Source organism: Puntigrus tetrazona, chromosome 8 (genome assembly GCF_018831695.1).
Source record: "Puntigrus tetrazona isolate hp1 chromosome 8, ASM1883169v1, whole genome shotgun sequence".
Classification (NCBI taxonomy): domain Eukaryota; kingdom Metazoa; phylum Chordata; class Actinopteri; order Cypriniformes; family Cyprinidae; genus Puntigrus; species Puntigrus tetrazona.
The window spans coordinates 16,860,640-16,887,575 of record NC_056706.1 but is presented as its reverse complement, the minus strand read 5'-3'; the positions used below and the strand labels follow the sequence as shown (position 1 = coordinate 16,887,575).

Here is a 26,936-nt window from a genome sequence, read left to right as displayed (position 1 = left end):
CACCCTTACTCTCTGTGAATGTGTGTGTGACGCTGGCGCCACAGACTCAGTGGAGCAAGTGAGGGCCGCTGATTGATGCAAACTGTCTGACAAAATGATGTCTGTGTCAAATACAGCAGGCAGGATCCTCCATCCAGCTATGACCCAACAAGAATCAATGAATTACTTCAAACTATTTGAAGTGTCTTCACTTTGTTGTCTCAGTTATTCAAATCCTAAATGACTAGTATGTAATTTGAATATTTTTATGGAGTATGTTAACTTTAATAATGTCTGTTATGGTAAGAAAATGAAGCTATTCATTCATATTCAGTCAGTGACATTTTCTTTGGTGTTGTTCCAGTTGATAACATACTTATACCGAGTTAGTAAAAAAAAAAAAAAAATATATATATATATATATATATATATATATATATATATATATTCACGCTTTATTTTAAAGTCCAGTTCTTGCTACCAATAAATAGATGGTGCAGGTCTAACTCACTTAGACATAATTACATCTTTATCATATACCACAGCTGATTGGTCCACTATTGTATATGCAGTCAGTGAGCTCGCAGCTCAACAAATACTTGGCTAGTGTTTGCTGTAACAGTTACAACACACATCAGAACCCTCCAGCTTCCCCAGCTCCACCTGTATAGATGTGCTATGGGGTGAGATCATGTATGTTATGGTGGTTATTCATAAGTTGTATTTGCATGAGCATAACATAAAGTAGTAGAAATACTGCTGTTGCAAATACAACTAAATACAAATTAAGTAGGACTGAAATTGTATATATATATATATGTATATATGTATTTATATGTTTAGAAATGTATATTTTTATATTTTATATATGCATACATTTAAGATATAAATGACATATTTGTATTAAGTATAAACATGCATGTGTTTATATTTATTCATAAATGATAACACATATATTATGTACACAAAAACATTAATTTTGGATGCAATTAATCACAATTAATCTTTTGACAGCACTAATAGCTACATTTTGTAATAAGAATGTATAAGAGTAAGTGGAACAATTTGATCCATGGGTGGAGATGGGTAGGTTTAGGGGTGAAAATGGGTAGGTTTAAGGATATGTAAGACGGGAAGAGTTGATGCACCACTGTAATACCAGTGTACCTGGTAACTCCTCAGTAACTTTCCACTTAAAGGAGTCATATGTTGTTGCTGAAAAGAACATGATTTTGTTTATTTGGTGTAATGCAATGTGTGTTTATGTGGTTAAGGTTTGAGAAAACACATTATTTTCCGCATACTGTACAGTATATTGTTTTTCTGTTGTAAGCCCTGCCTTCCAAAATGGGTCGATCCGCACAAAGCTCATTGTTCTAAAAAAGAGAGGGGTGCTCTGGTTGGCCAGCTGTCCAGTGTGTTGTGATTAGCCGAGTACCTCAAGCGGTTGGCGGAAATGTTATGCCCTTTATCATCACGCCGTGTAAACATAGCACTATGTCTGCATTTGTTATCGGAGAAATGTCAAACGACAACAACACTACCACTGACTGCTCAAAACTCACGTTTGAATATAGTAAGTAGCAGATTCTTTTAATAAGAAAACATAACTTACTTAAAGGTTGTGAGTGAAAAGCGCCAGTCTGTCCTTGCAGAGTTAGGATTGCTCCACTTTACAGTCTCTGTGCGCAACCAGAATGGTTTTTAGGAATCACTTCTCAGTAAATGCGCTGAATACACTCTAATATTTGTGTTGAACTGTTCTAGAACAATGTTGTAAATACAACTCAACCGCTGATTTCTAGTTGTGTCCGCTTTTGGAAGCACAAACAAAGTAGTTTTACTTTCATATCGCTTTGGTTTTGAATCTTTGCAACTTTAAGAATCTATGCGCTAACAGCTTTTTAAGAGAAAGGAAAACTTGAAATCACATCAATTTATATGTAAAGGCTAACTTTCTGTGTTACAACAGATTACTTAATTACTTCGTAGGAATTGTTTTATTATTATAAAGTTTCCAAAAAGTGCTGTTAGTCCTTTTACGCATTTGTATTTCATTAGCAAAAAGTGTTGTTACCAATGTCCTGTTACACATTTGTACTTACACATATCATTCAGTGAGTTCTTACATAGTAGTTACACGAACAATCTCAGCGCTCAGTTGACTAAACACTTGTGCTGCTTTTTTTTGTAAAAATCATGATAAATTCAGTTCTTTGATTTGATTCAAAAGAACACGTATTTCAAATATTATGCATCAATATAATGCATACAGTTAAAAATGGACACATTATTTTTGCAACAACTTTTTGCATCAATAATACAGATATTTATGCTAATCCACGCATGTCATTGATCTAAAGCATGACTGACAGGCCCTTGTATATCAGTGCTTCGGGCTTAAAGTACGTCTGTTATTAAGGTCCGACTGCTGCCGGTCTGAACTTTGCCTCTTGGGAAATCTAGGTGAAGGCAGAGATGGATTAAGCTTGAATCAAAATGAATGCTGGGGAAGAACAAGGTGATTTCTGCTTCTGCTAGGTAACAATTAGCCTCAAACATCTTTCGCCAATCAATAGCATGTGACACTTTGATTTGACTGAATGAAGGCTGGTTTCCTGCAGCAGAGGATCTCTAATATTGTGTTGCTCCCTGATTAGCTGTCCAATACATCTAGGCCTAGTTGGATACAGTATTTGACATGTTTTTCATGACCAGAGAGCCCTGTTTCTGACAGTGCATGATTGTGATTGCATAAATGAGAACTGACCCCCCAGACAAACCAGTGGCTGGTAAGATATCACAAAAACAGTGGGACTAGATCTGGCAATAGGACAGTGTGGAAACTACAGAGAAAGAAAAAGCAATTTCAGTGTCATTTTCTTCATATCCACCCCCACCCACAGTAAAAGTGGTCTTTTTTTAGTGATACGCACTTGAACATATGATGGGGAGAAAAGATTGTATTGCAATTTCTGCAGGCAAAGCATCATTCAACTCTATCTCACAGCAACCAATACGTGCAGTCTGTGGCATTGGGAAGAGGAAAGATATCGTATTGCAGGAGTGATATAGCGAATAGAGATATATTGGGTTGGGAAATTAATCGAGAAGGTTTCCTTTCAAAGCCCAAGATTAAAGATCTTTTTGAGTGTTGATATAGTTTAGTGCATTTAACAGTGCAGGAATACATATTATATATTGTAATGTTATAATATATGTATAATATTGTAATTAACAGACATTTAGGGTGAGAAATTGTTCTTACGTGTTACTTAGATCAAGGGATTTCAAGGGTTTTCAAGGGTTTTGGTTTGATGCCAAGATGTTCACACTGGATAAATGTTTTGATAACGTGGAAGGTGCATATGTGTCAAGATTACATCCACCTCTGGAACGCTTGGATCACAATGTTATCCACTTGTTACCAAAATATAGGCAACTATTAAAGAAGAATAAGCCTGCTGTTCAGCAGGTTCAGATATGGTCCAGAGATTCAATAAAACAATTAAGAAGCTGCTTTGAGTGTACAGAATGGGACAAATTTCTTAATGATTTTTGCAGTTATTATGAATTGTTGAATGATACAATAACTGGTTATGTTCATTTCTGTGCAAATTCTGTTGTTGAAACCAAAAATATCACAATTTATCCAAGTAATGCCAAGCCATGGATAAACAAAGATTTGAAACATTATATAAATATAAAGAAAACTGCTTTCTTGCAGAATGATCAGCAGAAGGTAAAGGAGTTGAATAGTTAAACTTGTAATAAAAGTTGCACAGAGGGAATATAAAGAGAGTGAGAAGAAATTAAAAACAGGAAATATAAGAGAAGCATGGAACGGCTTGAACACATTGACGGGAAGGCAAAAGGTAAGAACTCCAATGTGAGGATACACTGAGTTTTGCCAATGATCTTAATATGTTCTTATCAAGATTTGATAACGATATAAATGAGTCTATTGTTAATAGGCACCTTCTGTACAAAACTTGTAATCATAGAACACAAAGTTTGTCATAGATTAAAGATATGAAGATAAATACTGCTATCTAGCTATTCTAACAAAACAACTGCCATGAATCGTTTTCATTTTTTAAAAATATTGATACAGTATTGCCAAACAAAATATTGTGATACTCATGTGTAATAATATTTTCTTACACCCTAGTCATGATGCTCCTTATTTTTACATTCAGTCAACAGTGTTTTTTTCGACCCAATATAAGCATTATTAAGCAGCTTTCAAGCAGAGAACACTGCGGCAAGGGAAATGTGTGTTTTACTCATGGTACTATCTGTCAAGCGTCTATGATAATTAAATTATACCATACAAAGGCTGTGAATAAATTGCTATTCCTAAACTCCCATCTGGAATATAAATTTAATAACAGTCCAAAACTCAATAATTTTTAGTGAATGTTTTGCTGTAATGATTCTCCTTGCAGCTACCAGTTTGAAAACCCTGTCCCGCATGGTGTACTTGATGTGTACAGACTTGTGATGGATACTGTCTGTGTGAATCTACGCAACAAAAACAGGGCATCCCACAGTGATGCTTTCTGGTTTTAGAAGGGTGCTCAAAATCTCTTTTATGGTTGCTGGCATTCTAAATGCATTATTTGCCAGATCAAACAGCATCTGTGGAACTTCACTAAAAATGATGCTGCTAAAGTGCAGATTTAAAGGAGGACCACAATGATTTAGGGTTTTTCATACTGTCAATTTAAACTGAATGCAATCAACTTGTATGACTTGCCTGTGTAGTTACAACAGTCTGGCATACTTATTTGTGCTCTGTTTAAGTGTGGGATTATAAAGAGACCTCAGATGAAATTGAAAGTAAAAAAAAAAAATTATTGTATAATATACAACAAATATATAACATTTCTTTTAAATGGTAAACTAAGCTCACAGCACAATTTGTTAAGTGCTGTACTTGCTGTTTAAAGGGCAAATCTGTATAATTATGCAGTGACCTTTGCTTATCTTAGGTCCTATAGAGTGTGCCAGAGGTATATGAAGATGTGCAATCTGCAGTGGAGAGCAGTTTTTATATTTTTTCCAGAACCGTTAAGGTCAACACGGAGAAGTAAAGCTGATCTTAGATAACAAAAAAAGGGCACTTAGACCTGGAGAATGTAGTCCCACACTTGAATTGTATCTTATCTGCCATATTACGAGGGGAAAAATCACACTTAATACTTGAGGGAATCAGCTGACAGCTTCCCAGGGTCTGTTTGCAGTAATGACACACGGTGTATCACTCAGTGTATCACGTAAACATGGCAGTTTGTTAGGTCATGGTGACATGTGCAAGGATGTTGTGGGTTGCTAGACTTGTTAAGGCTGGGTAAAGTCTGAAAAGTAATAATACAACTCTTCTCAACAAGTTACACATCAATCATGTCGATAGCAGGATACATTCAGTGGCTGTTTTTCGGTTTTAAAAAGTATTAGCCTACAATAGTAGCCTATTCAAATGGAAAACTGCAGTGCAAATAAATGAAAAGGTCTCCTTGACATGCCGTATTAAACACACAGCACTCATGCGCAAGATGATAAAAGACAGGAGATGCAGCAAAACATCTAGCAGGTGTTTACATAGAAAAATCAATGAAAAAGCGCATTTTTGTGAACCGGCGGGTTCAAAATCCATTAAAAATCCTAGTCAAAGCGCCCAAGTTTGAGCAATAATTCTGCAAGACGGTGGGCCACCATAAAGTGACTGAAACCAGGTGGTACAGATGAAGACCAAAATGGTGATGCTTTCAGTCACTGCATAAGAAGTTGGTCAGTCCAAATCTGATTTCTTGAATATTGCAGGTTTTCAGTCCCCCAAAAGACAAATGCACAAGAGGACAGGATAATGCAGAGACTCTCAACTGGGAATCTGCTTGCCAGTTCAGAAATGAACAGGGTATGGATCCGTCTCATGATCATGTTCAAGAGAAGTTGGACTGAAAGTGCACTCTGCAGTGATGAAGCCTCAGCAAGAAAAATCAAAAGGTTAAGGTCACCTTTGCTGAGGAGCATGTTGTGTGGAGAGAGATTTATTTTCATTCTTTTCTGGGTCAAGTGGGAAACATTATCTTTAATTACCATTAAATTAAAATTGAAGGAAGTGTCATGACTTGGGTGATGTTTAATCTGTTGCTGAAACTATGCTTTCAGACACAGGTAGCTTTAGATCCAACTACACAAATTTGTGATGTTGTTAGTGAACGTTCATTGGAACTTTGAAAACAATTAAAATTGCTAAAGTATATTATTAACAACAGAACTTGTGACTATAGTTGATTAACAATATTTACATACATTCACATTTATATTTAATATATAATTTAGCAGATGACTTAAAAATGAGCACAATAAAAACACTGAACAAGACAGTGTTGCACATGGCTGCCTCTGTGTTTGACTCTCCAGTATTTGTCCTGTTTTTTTTTCTAAACATTAGTTTTACCAGGATGAACTGCTGAGCATTTGACAGAACACATGACAAAATCCTCCACACGTTTTTTGTTTATTCTGATGTTTTGCTCAACAATGTCGTTGGTGGAGTGGAGCAGCGGTGTATTTTTAGGACGTAAAAATACAGATAGCAAATTACATGTCCCACCAAAGACAATATATTGGATCACTGTTACACCACAATTAAGGATACATATCACTCTGTCCCACAGGCAGCTTTGGGCTTCTCTGATCAATGTTTGGTTCATATTATAGCAACCTACAATCAAAAACTGATTTGTAGTGTTTGAAGCTACTGTCAACAATCTGGATGAGCTCACAGAGACTATAACATCCTATATCAGTTACTGTGAAGACATGTGCATTCCTACCAGGACCTATTTAACATACAGCAATGACAAACCATGGTTTACTGCAAAACTTAAGACAGCTCTGCCAGGCCAAATAAGATGCTTACAGGAATGGGGACAGAGACAGTTGTATAAGCAGGTTAAATACACACTGGGAAAGGAGATCAGAGTGACAAAGAAGAATTAGTCTGAAAAGCTAAGGAACCAGTTGTCTTCCAGTAACAATTCACCAGTGTGGAAAGGTCTGAAAGACATCATGAGCTACAAAACAACATCCCCCTGCACTGTGGAGAAACAACAACTGGCAGACGACTTGAATGAGTTTTATTCCAGCAACCCTCCTCTCCCCCACTCTTGCACTTCAGATCACTGAGAATGATGTGCTGTGACCTATGCTGAACAGCTGACCCTCATCTTTACACTGATCTCCAACAGATCAATGAAGCTGTGTGGAGTGCCTTCCTGCTTAAAGTGTCATCGTTCCCATCCCAAAGAAACCCAAAATTACAGAAATTAATTATTACAGATATGTGACCTGTAACATCTGTGGCCATGAAGTCATTTAAAAAAACTGGTTTTCGCTTATCTGAAGGACATTACAAGACCTTTAATGGACCCCCTGCAGTTTGCTTACTGCAATGATGGGACTGCACTACATCCTGCAGCATCTGGACAGACCAGGGACTTATGTGAGGATCCTGTATGTGGATTTAAGCTCAGCTTTCAACACTATCCTTCCAAACCGCCTCCGGTTCAAATTAACTCCGCTATCTGTGCTTACCGCTGTCTGTCAGTGGATCACCAGCTCCATGACAGACAGACAGCAGTTAGTAAAGCTGGTTCTCATTCAGCACCTGTATAATCAGTACTGGAGCTCCTCATGGTTGTTTTCTCTCCCCCCTACTCTTCTCCCTCTACACCAATATCTGCACATGTAAAGACCCCTCTGTCAAGCTCCAAAAGTTTGCAGCTGACACCACACTTATCGTCCTGATTTAGGACAGTGACGAGTCTGCCTACAGACAGGAGGTTGAGCAGCTGGCTGTATGGTGCAGTCTTAACAATCTGGAGCTGAACACACTCAAAACAGTGGATGATTGTAGACTTCAGAAGGAACCCTCCTGCACTGGTACAACCATCCCCACTCTCTAAAAACAGTATTTTTCCAGAGTGAGCAAAAGGGCTGGCAAAATCACTCTGGACCCCTCACATCCAGAACACTCCCTCCTTGAATTGTTGCTATCTTCGTCGACGCTACAGAGCACTAAATACCAAAATGGCTAGAATCAGGAATAGAAACGGTTTCTTCCCTCAGGCAATCCATCTCATGACACTAAAACACTTGACAACAAAACTCATAATAAATGAGTAGCATTAATTAACAGTATATTTTATATAGGTTTAGTTGCTTCTAATTGCGCAATTATTATATAACAAACACACGTAGCATGTGTAACAAGGACCCATTAAAATAAACCTACTTAGATATCACTTGACTACTTAAGGCTAATTGCTTAAAATCATTTTTGCTTAAAATCATTTTAGGTAGGTGCAAATATTTTTGATTATTTCAAAAATACGTTTTACAGAAACCTAAATATATAATATTGATCAGAACAGAGTATATTTGAGTGCTCATGTCTTGCTGTGTGTTGGCTCCCAAAGCAACCCATCTGAGACCTCATGGCAGGCATCCTGCATCCAAACATGATAATGCACCTCCTCTAAGTTCAGTGTGCGTGTTCTGTGTCTGGGGTCACATCACAGAGTCTAGCCGTGGAATCGCTCACTGTCTCTCTCTGTCTGTCTGAGCAGTATGTTGGAATATGCTAGTGCCCCGGGCCACTGGAGCTCTGGCTTTGCCCCACTGACGCCCCTGCTCTGTCTCATCTCATTAGTTAGCTGGGGTGCATATGAAAGGAAGCAAAGAGAGAGAGAAAGAGAAGAGAACAGGAGAGAATTAGAGGAGAAGAGAGAAGTGATAATGATAGAGATGGGGTACATCTTTCACACTGACTCTAATTAAAATTATATAATAATAAAAAAAACTTATAACAAATGAAAACAAGCAGTTCCTTGACCACAAAAAACAAAACTTCACGTAAACCCCATTTTCTTTTTCTAAAAGTTAGATCTTTCATCATATGTCCACTCAACCCTCACAGACACATGCACTGATATTTACAAGAGAGAAAAATCATTATTTTTTAGGAAACATGTCCATCAGGCAATACTATGAAAAAGTGCACTGTGCACAATTTAGTGCAAAAAAGTGTTTGAAAAAAAGAATTCAGTATGTAGTCATTAAAAATTAAGAAACTTTAATACTATACCATTTACGGTAAATACTGCAATAAATATTCATATCAAACCACATTTGAACTATAGTAGTCGTTTATTATTTCATGAATATGAAAGTAGTAAAACAATTTAATTACTCAGAAAACACCTAAAAACAAATGTTTGTTTCATTCAGTTAACAGGCTACTTTGTGTGAGAATAAAAACAAGAAAGCCTGAAAACTAATGTCCAGCATAATGTATGGCTTAAAAATTTGTCTTATATTTATCTGTTTAACATTTCAGAGCACATAAGCCTTTTTTCCATCACTAGTCATAATCATGTACCTGTAAATGGATACATCTGTTCCAAAAGTTCTAAAAACGTGTGAGCTGACTTGTTCTACTTCACATGATTTTAGCAAGCTGTGAGTTAATTTTTATTTATTTTTTGCTCATAAAAACTGTTGTTGTAATCGATTTCAATGTCAGTTACTAAGTGTAGTTTTTAACTAATATTTATTAAAGGTTGGGTACTATTTATGGTAACTGCTTTGTACAGATGTAGAAATTCTGCTGTGTAGGCTCCACAGAGAAGAGAAGAGAAGAGAAGAGAAGAGAAGAGAAGAGAAGAGAAGAGAAGAGAAGAGAAGAGAAGAGAAGAGAAGAGAAGAGAAGAGAAGAGAAGCTCTTTTTTCTTGGTATATATCAGGGGACTTCTCATGTTATACAGACCTTATGCTTGGCTGATCAACTCCCAAGTCCCCTTTAAGGTGTTTTTCTGCACAACTAAGGCCAGTGCGGCATCAATGAGAGTTTGCTTGCCTTCTTGGTGGATGATTCACAAGACACATTCTCAGGGGGCCTGATTAATTACTTTCATAAAGCCTGAATTCAAAAGGCCAGAGCAGGCTGGTCTAACATGAACTTAAAATAATGAAGCACCATCAAGCATCACACTTTATATGTTTAACCAAGAGGCAATTTTCCATTCAAAAGCTAGCCAGGTAATTTAGCACAAATATATTCAGACTGACAATGCCTGTTTCACAGGAGGTGTACTAAAATGTTCAGACCCAGATGAGAAATACTCAAGGGTAGCGTAAACAACTAATCTTCAATTGTAAATTGGGTTTAGATTGACATGCTGGAAATCACAGCATTCTAATAATATAACAACTCCACTCAGTCGATCTCTGCAGACTGTGTTTAATTTTCTCTCTAACAGCCAGAAAAAAATTTTACTGTTAGGTGGGAAGTTGTCAGCAAAAGATCAGTAAAATGAAACTTGCTGTGAATCCTGTAAACTAATCTTAGAGTGTTGCACTTTTTCCAAGAAACTGTCATGAGAAAACATGTCAACGTATTTGTTTTTTCAAAATATTTGGCTATTAAAAATTGCTGCAGTTTCCAGGTGAGTTTTATTTTTTGCAATACAGATAAGGCTTTAATGAGGTTAAAAATCAGAACCTGTTGATTTAGAATTCAAATAATGCTTGAATTCTAAATCAACTAAGAGAAATGCATTTTTATCTAGGTCTGGCCCCCTAACCCTAAACCTATCCCTACCTGGATTCAAATCTAATTTTAGATCTAAAATCCAACCTCAGAGGAGAACACATCATTTTCTGATGCATTTAAGCCACTCACAGAGCATTCAAGGTTCGTTCTGTGAACTGGGAGTCAAAGTCATGGCCTTGTTGTTGGTAGTGCTATGCTCCATTAGTACAGCTACAGGATGCCCTTAAAAAGGTTCGCAACAACATATGTATACAGGGATAGTTCACACTATTAAACGCTCAACCTCAGGCTGCTCTTTTTATATGACTTGCACACTATTTCCAGGTCTTCTGAATTCATATGTTAGCTTTGTGTTGAGTCGTGTCTTATTTTATTATTATTATTATTATTATTATTATTATTATTATTATTATTATTATTATTATTATTATATAATTACTGTCACTAACTAAAAATCTTCCCTAATCTTGATCACCTCAATCAGAGTTTTTAGCAACACTAGTTGTCATTTCATGTGGAAACCAAGCAATTTGTACATGCAGTAATGTATTACATGTATTACACCCATAATAGTAAAAAGGAATCTGTAGTACATGTCACCTTGTCCAAAACACAACCTTTTACTTCAACAAGAACGTATCCTTATATAGAAGGTCAACAAACAGATTAACCTTGACCCGGACATTTCACTGAGCCTTAAGTTATATCAGTGTTGACATTGTCAGATTCTATATTAGTGATATCAAGTAATCTGTGCTGAGTCTACCTCCAGATTCACTACTTAAAGTTATAGTATCAAAGAATATGTTAACAACACCTTGATCTCATGACAGTAACTATGGTATATTTTTTAAACTCATTAACAATATTTCAATATACATTACCAGTGTTTCCCATACACTGATTAATTAGTGACGGTCAAGCAGAACTTCATTGAAACACGAGCACGTGTTTCATTTGAATGTGTTTGAAACTCTTCTGAATACAGTAGGTTTCCTTCAAAGTATTTTTTTATTCTATATGATGAAGCAGTATTCTTGAGCACAGCACTGCCTTCTGTACAGTCATTACCGGGGAAAGCACTGTTTCACTGTTTCCTGCTGCCAGCTTCATCCTATAATTCAGCCTTTTCATCCGCTCAAACGGCGAAAAGCGGAAAAATTGACTATTCCGGCTTTCCAAACACCTCAGTCTCGCCAAACATTTCACCTACAGCCAAGAGGAAAGAGAAAACTAAAAGAAGCTGTAATTTTCCCGATGGGAAGGCTGTCTCCGTACCTGGATCAAGTCTCAGCCCACCAGGCCGGATCAGAAGGTCTTCTGCTAGCCTCAGCAGAGCCCCGGACCCAAACACTAGCAGCTCCCCCTCCAGCCCCCATAAGCTACCAGCCTAGCCCGGACCCACCCAGTTCGTTAGACCAGACGAATCCACACCAGGTGCACTTTGCCCAATTTTCTCTCCCCTATGCCTGGCCACCAGCCCCTCCTAATCCATCGTTCGGTACAAACAACCATCAAGCTCCTCCCATTGCTCCTCCCAACATTTCTGTCTTCACAGCCTAGCCAGCCAAAGGAGCCAGCATAGGCAAAGAGCCTTCTCCACTCACAAACCTCGCTGTAGCGCCCCCTATCCCTCCTTTCCTGCTACTAGTCTGAATCCAGGTTCAAGACCTCCCCCACCATTTTCACAAGCCTCCCCTCCCCCCACCCCTATTTTTGCCCTCTGCTGGAGCTGCTATGAGCTCCAACCCACCCAAACTAGTAGCTTCCATACTTTACCTTCCCCCCTCTCTTCCCTTACCTGCCCCCTTCACCCTATCCACTCCTAACCCCTCCCTATACCCTCAAATGCCATTGCGCTGGATCCCACTCCCATTTCCATTCCCATCAGTACCCGGACATCAACCTTTTTTCCCTCCTCTCTCCTATTTCCCAGTACCTGCAGACCTCCGAGTTGATTGTGGTGAGTTTTCCCTCACTCTAAAAACCACCGCTAATTATCCGTCATGCATTTTATCCCTTTCTGAATTTGGCATTGCATTCAATACTTCCAAGTCTTCCAAGCCTCTTTCCCCCAAGAAAAAATTGACAGAACCATCCTAGTAGTTTCAAGCCTCCTAGCTAACCCCCAGTGTTCCAAGCGCGAATTACTATCCGTACTTGGACACTTAAACTTTGTATTACGTATAATCCGCCCTTTTATCTCCCACCTCCTCACCCTAGCTTCATAAGTCCACAACCTCGAAGACCAATTAGTTCTAACCGATCCCTGCCTCTAAGGCAGTGGTTCCCAACCGGTGTGCCGCGGCACTAAGGGGTGCCGTGAGATCTTTTGAGGGTGCCGCCAAAATTTCGAGAGAAAAATTGCACTAACGTCATTCTCTCTTGGCAGGAGAGGGGGGGGAGGAGGGGACTACCGAGATAGCGGAGAGTAGAGACCTGCAATCCCGCTGGGAGTACCGCGGGTCTGCGGAACCGACGCAACCCAGTGCGCGCGGGGCGAGGTTTGATATGTGAACGCAGGTGCGGGCGGTAAGGTCCTCGTGTGTGCGGGTTGCGGAGAATAAAATTATTTGCGGACTCCGCAAAATGGAAATATCTTAAAATTAAATAGTTAAAAAGAAATAAAATATTATTTATCTGCTGCACAAAGCAACACGAACAACTCAAAATAACGTAAATTCTCACGTGGTTCTTAAGTGAGGAACAAAGACCATAGACCCACACCGAGGCAAAATGTCTGAAGAGCATGACACAGGTGGAGCGCTTAGTGCTACAGATATTAGTTCATTATTAAAGAAAGGAACATACAGAACTACAAAGCCAAACAAAGGGAAATCCGATATTTGGAAATTTCGTTTTTCTATAGTATGTGACGGTATGGAAAGCACCTTCCTTTATGAAGCTGCGACAAATGCAGCAAAATACTCGCATACAGCAGCCACAAGTCTGGAAGTTCAGGTCTGAAGCGTCATGTGTGCTCAGTTTTAATGTTTACATGCGGGCGGGAGGGACAAAACTTGAATATTGCGGGCGGAGCAGGAAAAAAATCTATATTGTTGCGGAGGCGGGACTGAAAAATCTGTCCGCAGAGGTCTCTAGCGGAGAGTCCTTCTCCACCCCACCCGTTCCTCAGTGAGCGTTGTGGTTTGACGCGTATAACACACGTACAGGACAGGGCGCATTCTCAACAATAAGTCCTGATATCAATAGTTTGTGTTCCAAGCATCAATCACAAGTTTCACACTGAGTATACATGCATGGTGCACTGTGGTCTATTTGTGTGTTTGTCTTGTATCATAGTGTAACACTGTAACTACTTGAATACATTGTGCAACTACAGTAAAACTTGTCACAATTACATATTTGTATCGTAATACAATTTTTTTTATTAAGGCAGAATCAGTGTAAACAGTATTCTCATATCATCTAGGACTAGGTATAAGGTGTTGTTGCATGCAAACTCTCGAAATGAAACAAATAAATAAATAATAAGAAAAAGCTACAGAGATTTTAAATATCTATTTCCTTATAAAGGTGCCGGGAACTTTTAAAGGCTTTCCAAGGGTGCCTCAAACAAGAAAAGGTTGGGAACCACTGCTCTAAGGTCTTCACTTATGGATCTTTTTTTTAATAAGTGGAACGTCCAGTCTTTTATCTTCAGGAACCTAATCGCCTCCCCTATCTATATCCAAGTATGTTTCTTTGGGGGGGGGGCCTCTAGCATTGCCATTTACTGTGATAATGAAGCTACAGTTCACTGCATCAACAAACACAGTTCCCATTCACCCGCTCTTCACATGCCCTTGCTAAGATGTCTTATTTAGATCTCAGCTCGCAACCAATTCATTATATTCACCAAACATATTCCAGGTAAGAAAAATCAGATTGCTGATTCCCTCTCTCACTTCTCCTATAGAAATTCAGGACATTGACTCCAGAAGCGGAATCCTATCCAACCCACAGTTCCTCCCTATTCACATCTAATATTCCAGTGAACAATCCTTAAAGGTCCCTCCTCAAAGACTCCCTTGAATTTTAATTCTCCAAGCAGTTTCTCCCAGGACCCTGCAATCTTTCCTGATCGCTTGGAAATGCTCACTACTTATTTACTACTTCTTTCATTTCCTTCCTTAACACCTAAAAAAAACTGCTATTTAAGCGATATTAAATTTTTCCATGAACTCATTTATGACAAAATAACCCCAAATAACCAACACTCAGATTTCACTTTTAATCAAGGGCATTCAAAGAATGCACTTATCTCACTCCGACACAAGGCAGCCCATCACCCTAGAAATTCTAACAAAATGCATATAGAGGCTACTCTTCCATCCATATTGCCCGACTCTTGATGCAATGTTGATTCTGGCTTTTTTCAGATTCTTCAGATGTTGAGAATTTACATTCAACTCCAGCTTTGACCTAAATATTCACCCAACCATTTCCTATCTTTTAATCATAGACAATGAAACCCTATTATTTTTCATTAAATAAAGTAAAACTGACTAGTCCAAAAGGGCATTTTATACACATTTTTAACTCCAAACACCTATTTTTCCTTCCAAATGCCTTTTAGCTTTGCCCCATTTCACAATTCTGATTTCAAAATCATCTCAAATCAGTCCTGTTCTACTCCGAAATCTCAAAACAAAACTGTTCTACACATTCTTTCAGAACAAGTGCAGCCACCACTGCAGCAGAGAAGGTTTCTCCCAACAGCAAATTCAAACCCTTGGCTGCTGGTCTTCCAACACGTACAAAAGATATATTTGTTCAGACCAATCCTTTACCAAAAAGCCCTCCAGACAATTATCAGTCCCACAGTGGACTGCTCAAGCAGGAGTACTGCACCGATCCGTCTTCTAGTTATCCAATACCACTCTAACAGTAGACCTTTTGGGGGCACTTATGCATGTTTTTGGCTGCTGTCATAATTTGCTTTTTGGGGGCGCTCTGGGATTGGGCCAGACGCCAAGCTCTGTCTGCTTTCTGTGGTCAAGAGGGAAAAAAACCTGGGCTCACGAATCCGTCGAGCTCTAAGCCCTCTCACTAGACAGCATGCCAAACACGCTTACTTTTACTATGATTACTTATATGTAAGTGCAAACCTGTGAAATATTAACTACCTGGTCTCATGGGTGCTTAGTGCACTTTTTAGCGAGACACGAAATATGTACCAACAAGTACACATCACTTTAATTTCCAAAAGAAATGAACCCTTTTCACACAAGTTTGTCAGTTCTAAATATTTATATAAAGCATAACACTCAGCAATTAAAATGTTACGCTTTCTTTTTCTGGATAAAAGAAAGTTATTTACACCCTGATAAAATGACTTCAATCCCAGTACATTTAAATTTTCTATAAAGCTAGATATGAATGGTATGAGTACTACAAAATCAAAATCAATAAGCAATTTTCTTAATCTCTGAGTACAAAAACATCCTTATAAATTGTTTATGGTAAGCGAAGAGTTTCTAAAAAAAAAACAACTGACAGCACCATTTTCCCCTGTATGTCCTATGGTGGATTAAGTTACCAGTCCATTCAATATTTAGGGCTCTTGACTGACGATCTTTCTAATTGAAATGACAAGGCTTTGCAAAATTCACGTATCAAGATACGTGGATAAATCTGCAGGTGCTAAACCTGGATGAGTGATCAGGAGTGATGGGTTTTCCTGAGTTTAGCTGATACACTTTACCTAAAACACATAAACACAGAGACATATATAAATATATATATATATATATATATATATATATATATATATATATATATATATATATGTGTGTGAGTGTGTACTCTTATAAAGAAACATAAATACGGATGCAGTATAGCTCAAAAAAGCATGCAGACTTAAAAAGGAAAATGAGAAAAGTGGAAGGAGGAGGTCTTACATTTCAAGTAATGCAAGCAGTATATGATGAGACACACTAAAAGAGAAATTGAACGGGCTCCTTTCTACTTACTGATATTGAAATTTAATTTGAAATACCACTTGCACCTCTGACATCAGATCATACCTATGGGCATCTGTAAAAGAGCATGCAGCATGCATTCAACGGCTTGATGGCTAAATTATCACATTTATCCTATAGACATATTCTGTCTCTTTCACTGCTACTGTTGAACAAGGAGCTGTACCTGTATGAAGCACAGTGACCTGTGTGAAAAGGTGGAAATCTCTTAACATTTAACCACAACCAGTCAGTTTGATTCAGTTTAAAAGACGTCACCTCTGCTGACCCTGCACGTTACACTGAGACATAATGACTCTCCAGTTCTCTGCTTTCATGGGATCTTAAGGTGAATTGTTTTCTGAAATGGTTGAGAAATTGCCAGATACACCCCAGCAACCTCGACACAGAAGGTTAATGGAAGTATGAGATTATAATAATGGGCATTGTGCCATGGTATTTAAATGCATTTTCAAAATAAATAAATAAATAAAATTCTATTTAGTTCATCTAAAAATGTAAAAACTATCAATAAGCAAATTTCTTAATCTCTGGGTATAAAAATGTCCATATTACTGTATGGCCAGCAGAGCGTTGAGAAAAAAGAAAAAACCACACCATTTCCAAGTTGTATGCCCTAGCTGGATTAAGTTACTAGCACAGAAAATACAGTGCTTTGCCAAATTCACTCCAGCAACCATGACATGAAGATTACAGTTTTCTCACTGCTTACACACAAAATCTTTACTCGTCACACACTCTAACACCAGAACCACACACCAAATCTGCAAAATCATGCACTAATTGTTCTCAGTTTTCAATTTGATAAATCATTTGCTGCAAAACAGAACTCTATGTTACACTAATTTAACAGAAAATCATATTCTGGCAAAGGTGTTTGCAAATGTTTTCTTTTGAAATGTGTTTGAGATATTTTGAATGCACTGCTTCATTTTGCAAGATATTTGTTGCATTTTGCATTTTGGGTGTCCAATCTGTAATCTTGGATCTGTAACGTTTTGAAAAAACAAAAATTTAAAATAAATGGGTTTTCACTGAACAGTCAGTAGGAAGAACAAAATTATTGTAATGGTCGTTGTGCAGTAATATAATAATGCATAAAAAATATGCGTTAAAAATAGAAATTATTAGCTAATATACTGACATGAAAAGACCTTTAAATTATACTCTAAAGATCATTTTGAAGGTACAGGTATAGTGGGGTGGGATATATAAAATGCAAAAATATACAAAAATATAGATTTTTAATTACAAAAATGCTATTGTTGCAATTGCTATGTAATGAATCCTGTATATATCCATCATAAAGCTACTTAACTGCAGTGTAGAAGATAAAATGACATCTTCTATCATAAACGGTATTAAATGTTCAGTGACTTTCATCTTACCACACACCTCCTCACAGTTAAACCTGAAGCACCACGCTGTAGTAATCAGATTCTGTGAACAGTACTTTATTTTAAAATTGTCAAATATATAATACTGGGAGGAAAATGTGTTTATTTCTCATTATATTGGGATTGTCCCCTTAAGTATCTGCAGTGGTTATAGCCCTATTTGATATCAATTTGATATCACACTCTATATCAATTTCTATAATGTGTCAAGCGATTTGACAAATATGGAAAGTATAAAATTACTTTTACAGGGGGGAAAAATACAATAAATTACTTTTTTTAAGACGTAATATATAAAGGGTTTATACTGAAAACACTCATCAATAATAATATTCAGAGCTTTTGTCAAAAATGCTATAAAAAAATGTATTATCTTCAGACATAGCCAAATTGAAAATTAAGGTTTTGTCATTTTTATGCTTTGGTCTACAATTACTACTTTGGCATTCCATGATAAAAAAATCAATTTATCCCAAAGGCCACAGTGTCTGCACCACCCTCAGGTAATCAAAGGTTTAATAGAACGAAGAAGGCACTTCTCCACATAATCTGATTTAAATAAACACTGTGTTTGTTAGATAACATCGATGTGTGTCAAACCCACATTATTCCAGTGTTCCAGTTCTGTCTGTTCCAGCACTCACTCATTCTGAAACAACCATTAGGGAAACTGTAGATGCGTCTGCTTCTTGGAGAGCAGCAGCGGAGAAGCACTATAACAAGCCTCAGATGAGCTCATTAGGACTGTGTGCCCATGCTGTATCCTAACAACCATGTCTTGAGCAGCCTCTGCCTGTTTCCTATATAGGAGGGTGTCTTCTAGCCTCGAGGGTCAAGCAAGACCTCTCCTGCTACAGGAGTATGGGAAGCAGCATGAAACGAATGATGATACGTGCGTGGAACACCCCTGACGACTTCCCGGCCAGTGTTTTAGGGTGATTTTTTCCCCCCCCACGGCTAAAGCAACTTGATCTATTCATAAAAAACAATTTTTGTACAGTACGTTCAATTATCAAGGCCAAATGCAGCGTTTGTTCATCCAGAAAGACAGTGTTTAAAGTTCATCCATATTAAAACCATGAGGACATGATGATGAATGCATCCTAAGGTAATTAGCTACATGCCATTAACATGAAACAGATGTGACATTAATCAAGTATTTAGTGGACACGTATGTATGAAGCATTTTTCTTCTGTGTCAAGTTTGTTAGTTAAAGGTCATATTCAAATATGTGCATCGGTGCATTCCCTAACAGTGGAATAAATGCAGTTTTCACTACCTGAGGGTGAGTAATAAAATTAACTTAATTTTTAAGTTAACAAAAGACTTTGTTTCAAAACCAGTAGGCTTATTTTTGCATGTTAAGCATTTTGCGCTTCTGTTTACCATATTTGATGTATCTGTGTTGAACAGTGTTCATGTGAAGAAAATCTTAAAATGTTTGCAAATGTTTATTAATTGCAGCTCAATAAAACTGTTTAATATATTACCATAACAATGTCTGTGTATTTTCGGATGTTTGAAAATGTGGATTACATACAGTAGAGGGAATAAGAGAATATTATGAATAAAAATGAATAAAGTCTTTTGGGTTTGGAATGACATGAGAGTGAATAAATGATGATAATTTGTGTGTGTGTGTGAACTAACCCAATAAAGATTAAGGAATAGTTACTTAAAATACGCATTAAAAATGGATCCTCAAAGATTAATTAATGATTTTATAAAGGATTTTTTTGCATCGAATCTCTCAAACACTAGCATTAGTTCAAAGTCAAATTCCACCAAAGTTAAGTACAGTTGCATGATGGAAATCTTTACTCTCTTTAGAGATAGAACATAGCAGTTGAAAGTCCCAGTGCATATAGTAAATGCATGTTTAAATACTGCAAGACATTTGCAATTTTTGGAATTTGAGCCATTATAAACCAACCACCACTGTACTGTAGAATAATAATAAATTGTAAATTGCAAATGAGTTATTAGGGACAGGTTGATTGATTGATTGATTGATTGATTGGTGACAGTGATTGTACTTTTATCCCATAGCGACTGCATCTGTCAAGTCAAAAAAAGGACATCATTAAAGTAGTCAATGGCTTGTATACAGTATTTCGAGTCATCTGAGGTCATAGCTTTTTTGTGAGAATCAATGACTGCAAATCTGTAATGATGTCGCTTAAATTTTTATTAAATGACAGATATTTTGCTATTAAATACTTTTTAACAGTTATAGTTTTCATTGAAATAATAATCATACATTATTTTCTATTCAAAATGTCCTCCGATGTAACTTGAGAGCTGTTTGTCTTCGACCTGAACTGTGGAGAGAAGTTTCTTCCAGAAACACGCATCGTAGTTTTAAGTTAAACACGGTTGTAAAATGTCCGAACGACTCTTGAGCCGGGCCTGCACTTGCTGAAGCATGCACATTTTAGAGACAGCATTTATTTAAGTTTGCCCATGGTTATGATCCATAACATTAGTCATGGTCTCTGCCCTGTCCTTTAAATTAAACTAAATCACACAGCAGACAGCAAGGTAAACATAAAGCTAGAAATGTCATAAAAGATTTAGTCTGAGTCAAAAATGACTTATTAAAATGTTGTTTCCTATGAGTTGGATGTCATATTCAGAGGTATAAAGGTATGCGGTCTTACATAACACTGTGACTCTTGTTCATTTTAGTCCTTAAATTGCGATCTACTGTGAACTGTACAGTTATAACCAAATCACAGCGGTGACATTTCCAGGACACCAATTTTCTGAGATGCCTTTTGTGCAGCATTTCCAATGCCTATTCCACCATCTGCTACCAAATATATTTAGACCATAATGTGCCATATTAAAATCTGCCTTTTTTCACAACAGGCTGTCTGAGTTCACTACATCTAAAGAAAGAGTATAAAATAACAGACTTTTATTTGCTTGCCTCCGTGGCTGTATTTTCAGTCCGTGCACTAAAACGCAATGGCAAATGTTGCTGTCAGAGCCCAGCATCTGGCAAGTAGATGAACGACATGGCCATCAGCCTCTGATATCTGTGGCCATGCCTCTAATTCTAGCTGAGCCTCGCGTCAACGTTTCTGATCAATGCAGCTAATCGTCAGATTAATACGGTTCATCACCTGTGCTTCTTTTTCTCAATGGTTTAAAATGTTCTTGTTTAAAGCTGCTGTAAAACACTGCCCCCTGTTCTGCAAGCCCCTAAAAACAGGCTCTGTTAAATAACAAAAGGGCAATGTGTGGTGTCTGCCTCTTTCTCCACGGAAATGTCAAGAAAATGCTCTCGGGGCCACACCTCTCCACGCAAGACGCCCCACTCGGCCACTTTCGTTTTTGCACATAAAAGTACAGCATTTCTCACGCGATTCATGCTTACTTTGAATTCTTCAGTGCAGGGCTGGTCTAAGGGATCGATTTCTGTAGCAGCGGCAGACCATTGGATTCATCCTATTTTACACATTCCACTCTCGAGATGTAGAGAATATTACAGAAAATCAGCAGGTACAGAACGGCACAGAACACTGTTACGGTCTGTACACAGAACAGCACTCCATGAACATATGAACACCATCCCTCCTACTGACTGGATGTAAATGATTTAGCACAGATTATTCTGGGCAGCCAATGGACTCACTTTGCCAACTGTCTAAGATTAGGCGACTTGGTAGATTAGTCAAAGAAGGATATCAAGACACATAGACGCATTGATTGTCGTTACATGTAATCTACTAAAGGGTCCAAAATGTGAAATAACGCAAACTATTACGGTCCCTGAACATGTCTGTGGCCAATGTAGAGAGATAATTAACAAATTATTATTTTATTGAATAAATCAATATACAACAGACTTCATAATATGTTTTTTTCCCCCTGTGGAAAAGCTCTTGAAATAATGCCTTGGATCACATGAACTGCTCTTTACCTCTCTGTTTATTAAACAATGCTAAATATGTGCTCTGTTCATACACTAATTTACTCAATACCTCAGTCATCCTATTATGTGCAGCTGAATACAAGACGCTGTTAAATCATTTTTGCTGAACGTCAGGCTGAAAGACAGTGAACTGAATTGTACTGTAAAATACAATCAAGAATTGTGTTTTTTGAAGTATGAAGTATGAATTATATCATTTACAGTGAAAATATATACTGCATTCAGAAAGGTTATACATGTATAGTTTATTCTAAACCAATATTGAAATAGCTTTTAAGCAAAAAAAAAAAAAAAAGTAGTCTTATAATCCAGTGAAAGTGAAATTCTATTTTATTGCATATTAATATTTATGCTTGTTTTCATGTACGTTGGGGTGTTTAAGTTACATTTTCATTTACAGTTACATTTTGGTCTTCATTACGCTATTTTAATGCCGTTATTGTATAATACTGTGTATTTTAAAATGCAAACAGATTTTTGTAGTGGGTTGGAATATAAACATGGCATGCTATATGTGGCTGTGAATACACAAGCACCAAATGCCAAGCAAAGAGCGTCCGAGTTTCTAGCAACCACAGCTGTTTTTCCCCGTAAATCTGACATTAGTGCATTCGCTCAGTCTAGCCTACTTCACTTACATTAATCACAAAAAACAATCACATTTTTATTCATTGCAACCAAAAGTTACGCTATACTAAGTTATTTTTGCCCACAGAGATGCATGGCAAACACCTGCTATTAAATATCATCAATCTCTCTGATCATTTGAAGCAAGCATTGTTTGTTTCACAGGAAAATCATCTGAATAGGGTTAGGTTTAAAACATGCGCCTCACCTTCAAGCCATAGGATATTAGGAACGAGCTCTGTTCTTCTGTCCGTTTATATCCACAACTTCTTGACGTTTAGCATCTTTCCCCCGCACAGTCCGAAACTGTCCATACTCGTTTGTGCCAGAGCGTTCAGTGTTCACGACGCTAAAGAATTTCACTGGACTGAAACAAACGGGAGCGTTATACTGGCCAAAGGGCGTTCGCTTTTAGCCTTACATCTAACTTTGCAGGGCAGTTTTAGATAGTTAGCTGAAGTGCGTGCTGTCAGCGGAGGACCGTGAACGCTCTGATCCGGCGGTAAGCGCGCGCGCGTGGCAGGTAGGAGGCGGAGTCCACTGATCTCCACACGAGCGCGTGTCGAAAACGCCCGGAGGATCCGGTCACAGGCGAACGCAAAGTACAGTCCAAACCCGGTTCCGGAGGTAAGAAAGAAAACGTCAAATTATTCGAACGCCAAATTGCACGAATGTCATTGAGAAAAAAAGAAAAAATCTAACCACGCTTTCTATTCCCTTTAGAAATAAAGCTAAAATGTAGGTTACCGTTCGAGAAGCCTACTAATATAGAAACAAGGTAAATAAGGTACACATGATTGCTTACTAACTGGTAATCATTAACTCATTTATAGCACTATTAATAATTATGTTATTAATCTTTAGTAACAATTTAAACTATACTACATATGAACTGATGTTTCGTATGAACTTATTTTCGCATCGGTCCTCGAAAACACACTTAAACACACCTTTAATTTCAAGCTGATTAATAATATATATATATATATATATATATATATATATATATATATATATATATATATATATATATATATATAGTATAATAAGCAAAACTTAAAAGTGCAAGTGTCTGAAAACGATGCTGTTATCGTCTGAGTGTAAAAGCTCAGCTAAATGTGCATATAGTGCTTTTTTTACAAAGTGACATAACAATCAGTTTCTGAAAAAATTACTGACCACATTAGGCAATAGTTCAGACTTAATTAATTAAAAATAGGCAAAACACTAAGTTCAAACAGCAATAGAGGCTATTTACAATAAATTATAAATAACAATTCTATTTACACGTGAAAATAGCAGTATTGTTAGTTATATGTTATTTACTACTTATTTATTTATGCTATTTATTTAAATAACCTATAGATTTTATTTACCCTTTGTTTAAATAGTAGAGTTTTCTGTTATTTATAATTGCCTACTTATTGCAACTAGTGGCAAGTATCTGCACCTCAGTATTGCAGTACATTATAAAACAGTACTATATAATAATAACTTACTAAGTGCGCAATTTAATTCAAATTATTGAACGGATGCTACCTAATACTTTATTTTCAACTTTTTGATTAGGCTATTTTATTTATTTATTTTTTAAATAAATGCTTTTACTGATGTGATGTGATATGATGCGATTTGATGCGTATGACACATGATTCACCTTCTGCACCACTGACGACTGACGGCCATCTTTTTAATATTGACTATCCCAGTCACACGTCGCTGGATGGAGTTAGCATAAATCGTCTCCACCTCAAAGGCAAGCTATTTGCACTTAATAGACAGTCCGTTAAAGACACATCAGGGATCCCAGTGATCAACTGCATATTAACAGTACACGAAGCGTACAGTCTCTGATTTTATTCAAATAAATAAAGCCTCACTCTGAAGCGGAAAAGATTCACTATGAGTATCACTGCAGATTATTGAAATGAAATGCTAAATTATTTTATTGCCATCATCATTCTTTTTGCAAAACTGCCTACCTTCAGAACAATTTCCTCCCCTTGACCCACATAATTGCTTCGCCTTAAGGGCATGTGAATCAGTTCTCGCAGTCAGCAGTACACCCCCATGTGACGTGTCAATACCTTCCATAACATGCACACAAAAAAATTGTGATTCATCATATTGTGGTCTAGCTATCAACAGACTGGGGGAGGTACAATACCTTGAGGGGGGTGTTGGAGACATCGCAATAACACAGCCCCGTGCATCCTTTGACAAAAGTGAAAGTGCTTATATCACATCTAGGGAGCACGCTTTACATTCAAGGAATGTGGTATTGTGTAGGGTGATTGCTGAATACATTTTGATTGTATTCATCCACAGCATGTCCGGAATGCAATCAGGGCTCATGCCGCGTTCCCATCCATCATGCAAAATTCATAGTATTCACATATTGTGTGTCCAGGGCATATAAAGCTTCCCCAGAAGCAGGCTATGGATCACTGAAACGTTACTTTGTTCTTTCTATATCTGATAACCCTTTATGAAAATAAAATACTATTCAGTATCACATACCGTCAGAGGATAAGATTTAATTACAGTCATTTTTACTGTAAATCGGCTGCTTAATTGTCTTTAATATAACAGATAACAGAAAAAAAGTCTTTTTTTTCTGTTATCGCTCTTAGGTAATGTTTCTAAATGGTTAGTTGGAAAGCAGCATTCTTTGTGAAGCTGTTTTGGAAAAGTATATATTTTGAGTATATAACCGATCGAAAAAAATCCTAGAAAGCTACTTATTTTAAAGAAGACTGATACATATACCAAAAGCACAAAGACATTTCTGATTTATTCATTAAGCCAGCTGAGAACACACCACTATAATAAGATTCACAGCATGACACCAGTGATATTCAAGTCACAAAACACAGGCTTCAGGGTCAAACCCTTCTACTCTAGTAGCAGTTTGCTGTAGCTGGAATATTGGCTTGAGTGGACATCCTTTCACCGTTTCCTCTTCGTCTAGCACTCTGAAATCTCCAGAGTGCAGTTTTGTGTGGAGAAAAATAGCTTCAAAATTAACCTTGTATCGTGTAAAATTAAAAGATGAATGAGACTCCTGTCAGATGTTAAAACTGTTCAAGGTTGTACAGCATCAAGAGAGGAAAACAAGTTCATGGTAATTTTGGATGAGTCAATGTCATTTAATGTGCCACTCTAATTTAGAGACTGTTAATGCTTCTCACGGGACACCGTGTTCTGCCTCTTCACATCTGGACTTGTCCTCGCGTAGGACTGTCCTAAGGAGGTTAAAAGAGATGTAACATGTTATAAACGCTATATAAATAAAAGTGATCGTTTGATTGACCGTCACATAAAGAACACATGCAGCATAAACATGCACACTTCACAAGACCTCACAACTAGATTGGACCGAGTATGCAAGGTTTGTGCAATTAAATGTTCATTAGTCAACCTAAGATTTGTTCAAATTATATAAATGTGTATTTGCTGATCGCTGACGGCAAACGAAAGTATTGTTTGTCTTTATTACTTATTAAAGCAATCATTGCCTACTTTTTGCATACATTTTAATTTGTTTGTTTAATAGTGCCATCCGATTTTTATCCGTATTCGAACTGAACAAGGACAGTGGACAACAAGAGGGAAAATGTGAGCACAGTGTGCTGCTGCTCTCAGCGCCCGCAAAATAAAAGCCCCGTCTGGAACACAATGCCCTGCCTTTAATATTGAAATGGTGAGCGTGATTTCACCAACTACACAATGTACCTTGATCAGCATTCTTCTAATTACATTCTTGTTGATACTGGAACAACATTCCAATCAACCAGTCAGATCTGAGCTTATGATCAGAGTTAGGTGTTTCTACAACCTTGGTAATCAGCTGTCATTTCCCACTGATTTTAGGAATACATTTTGGGTAGGGTTAGGTAGGGATAAGTGCATATTTTTGGTGAGTGATGTTGAATCAGGATCAACAAAAATGTGTCACGTCTTACTTGGCAAAATCACGGTAACCACAATGAAATATGGTTGAAATAAGGTCAGTTGTTTTAACGTTCTTTTAGCGTTGATACAATGTTTAATGCTGAACGTTGAAAACCAACAGATGCATGACTAATCTTCAACAATAATAAATGATTGAGAAAAGATGAACAAAAACACTTTTACAAGATCCGTGTGCTGAATCAATTTCATGTTTTCAACAGCAAACAAAATAAACTTCTGTCTTATAAATTATTATTATTAAATTAAGATCAATATTATATATTAGCATTTTACAATATTTGGATCATGAAACCAACTTTAAAATCTAAAGGTATGTGTTAAAATATCATCATGAACAACGTACAGTATGTAACAATAAAACTTAAAAACATAAAAATAAATACATTTTGCTGCATTACCATGTTGAAAC

General features: G+C 37.2%; 1 pseudogene; it reads right to left on the bottom strand.

The window, feature by feature from the left end:
- LOC122349899 overlaps positions 1-22,957 on the bottom strand; it is a 43,509-nt pseudogene extending 20,552 nt beyond the window's left edge.
- Positions 22,958-26,936: the final 3,979 nt, after the last annotated feature.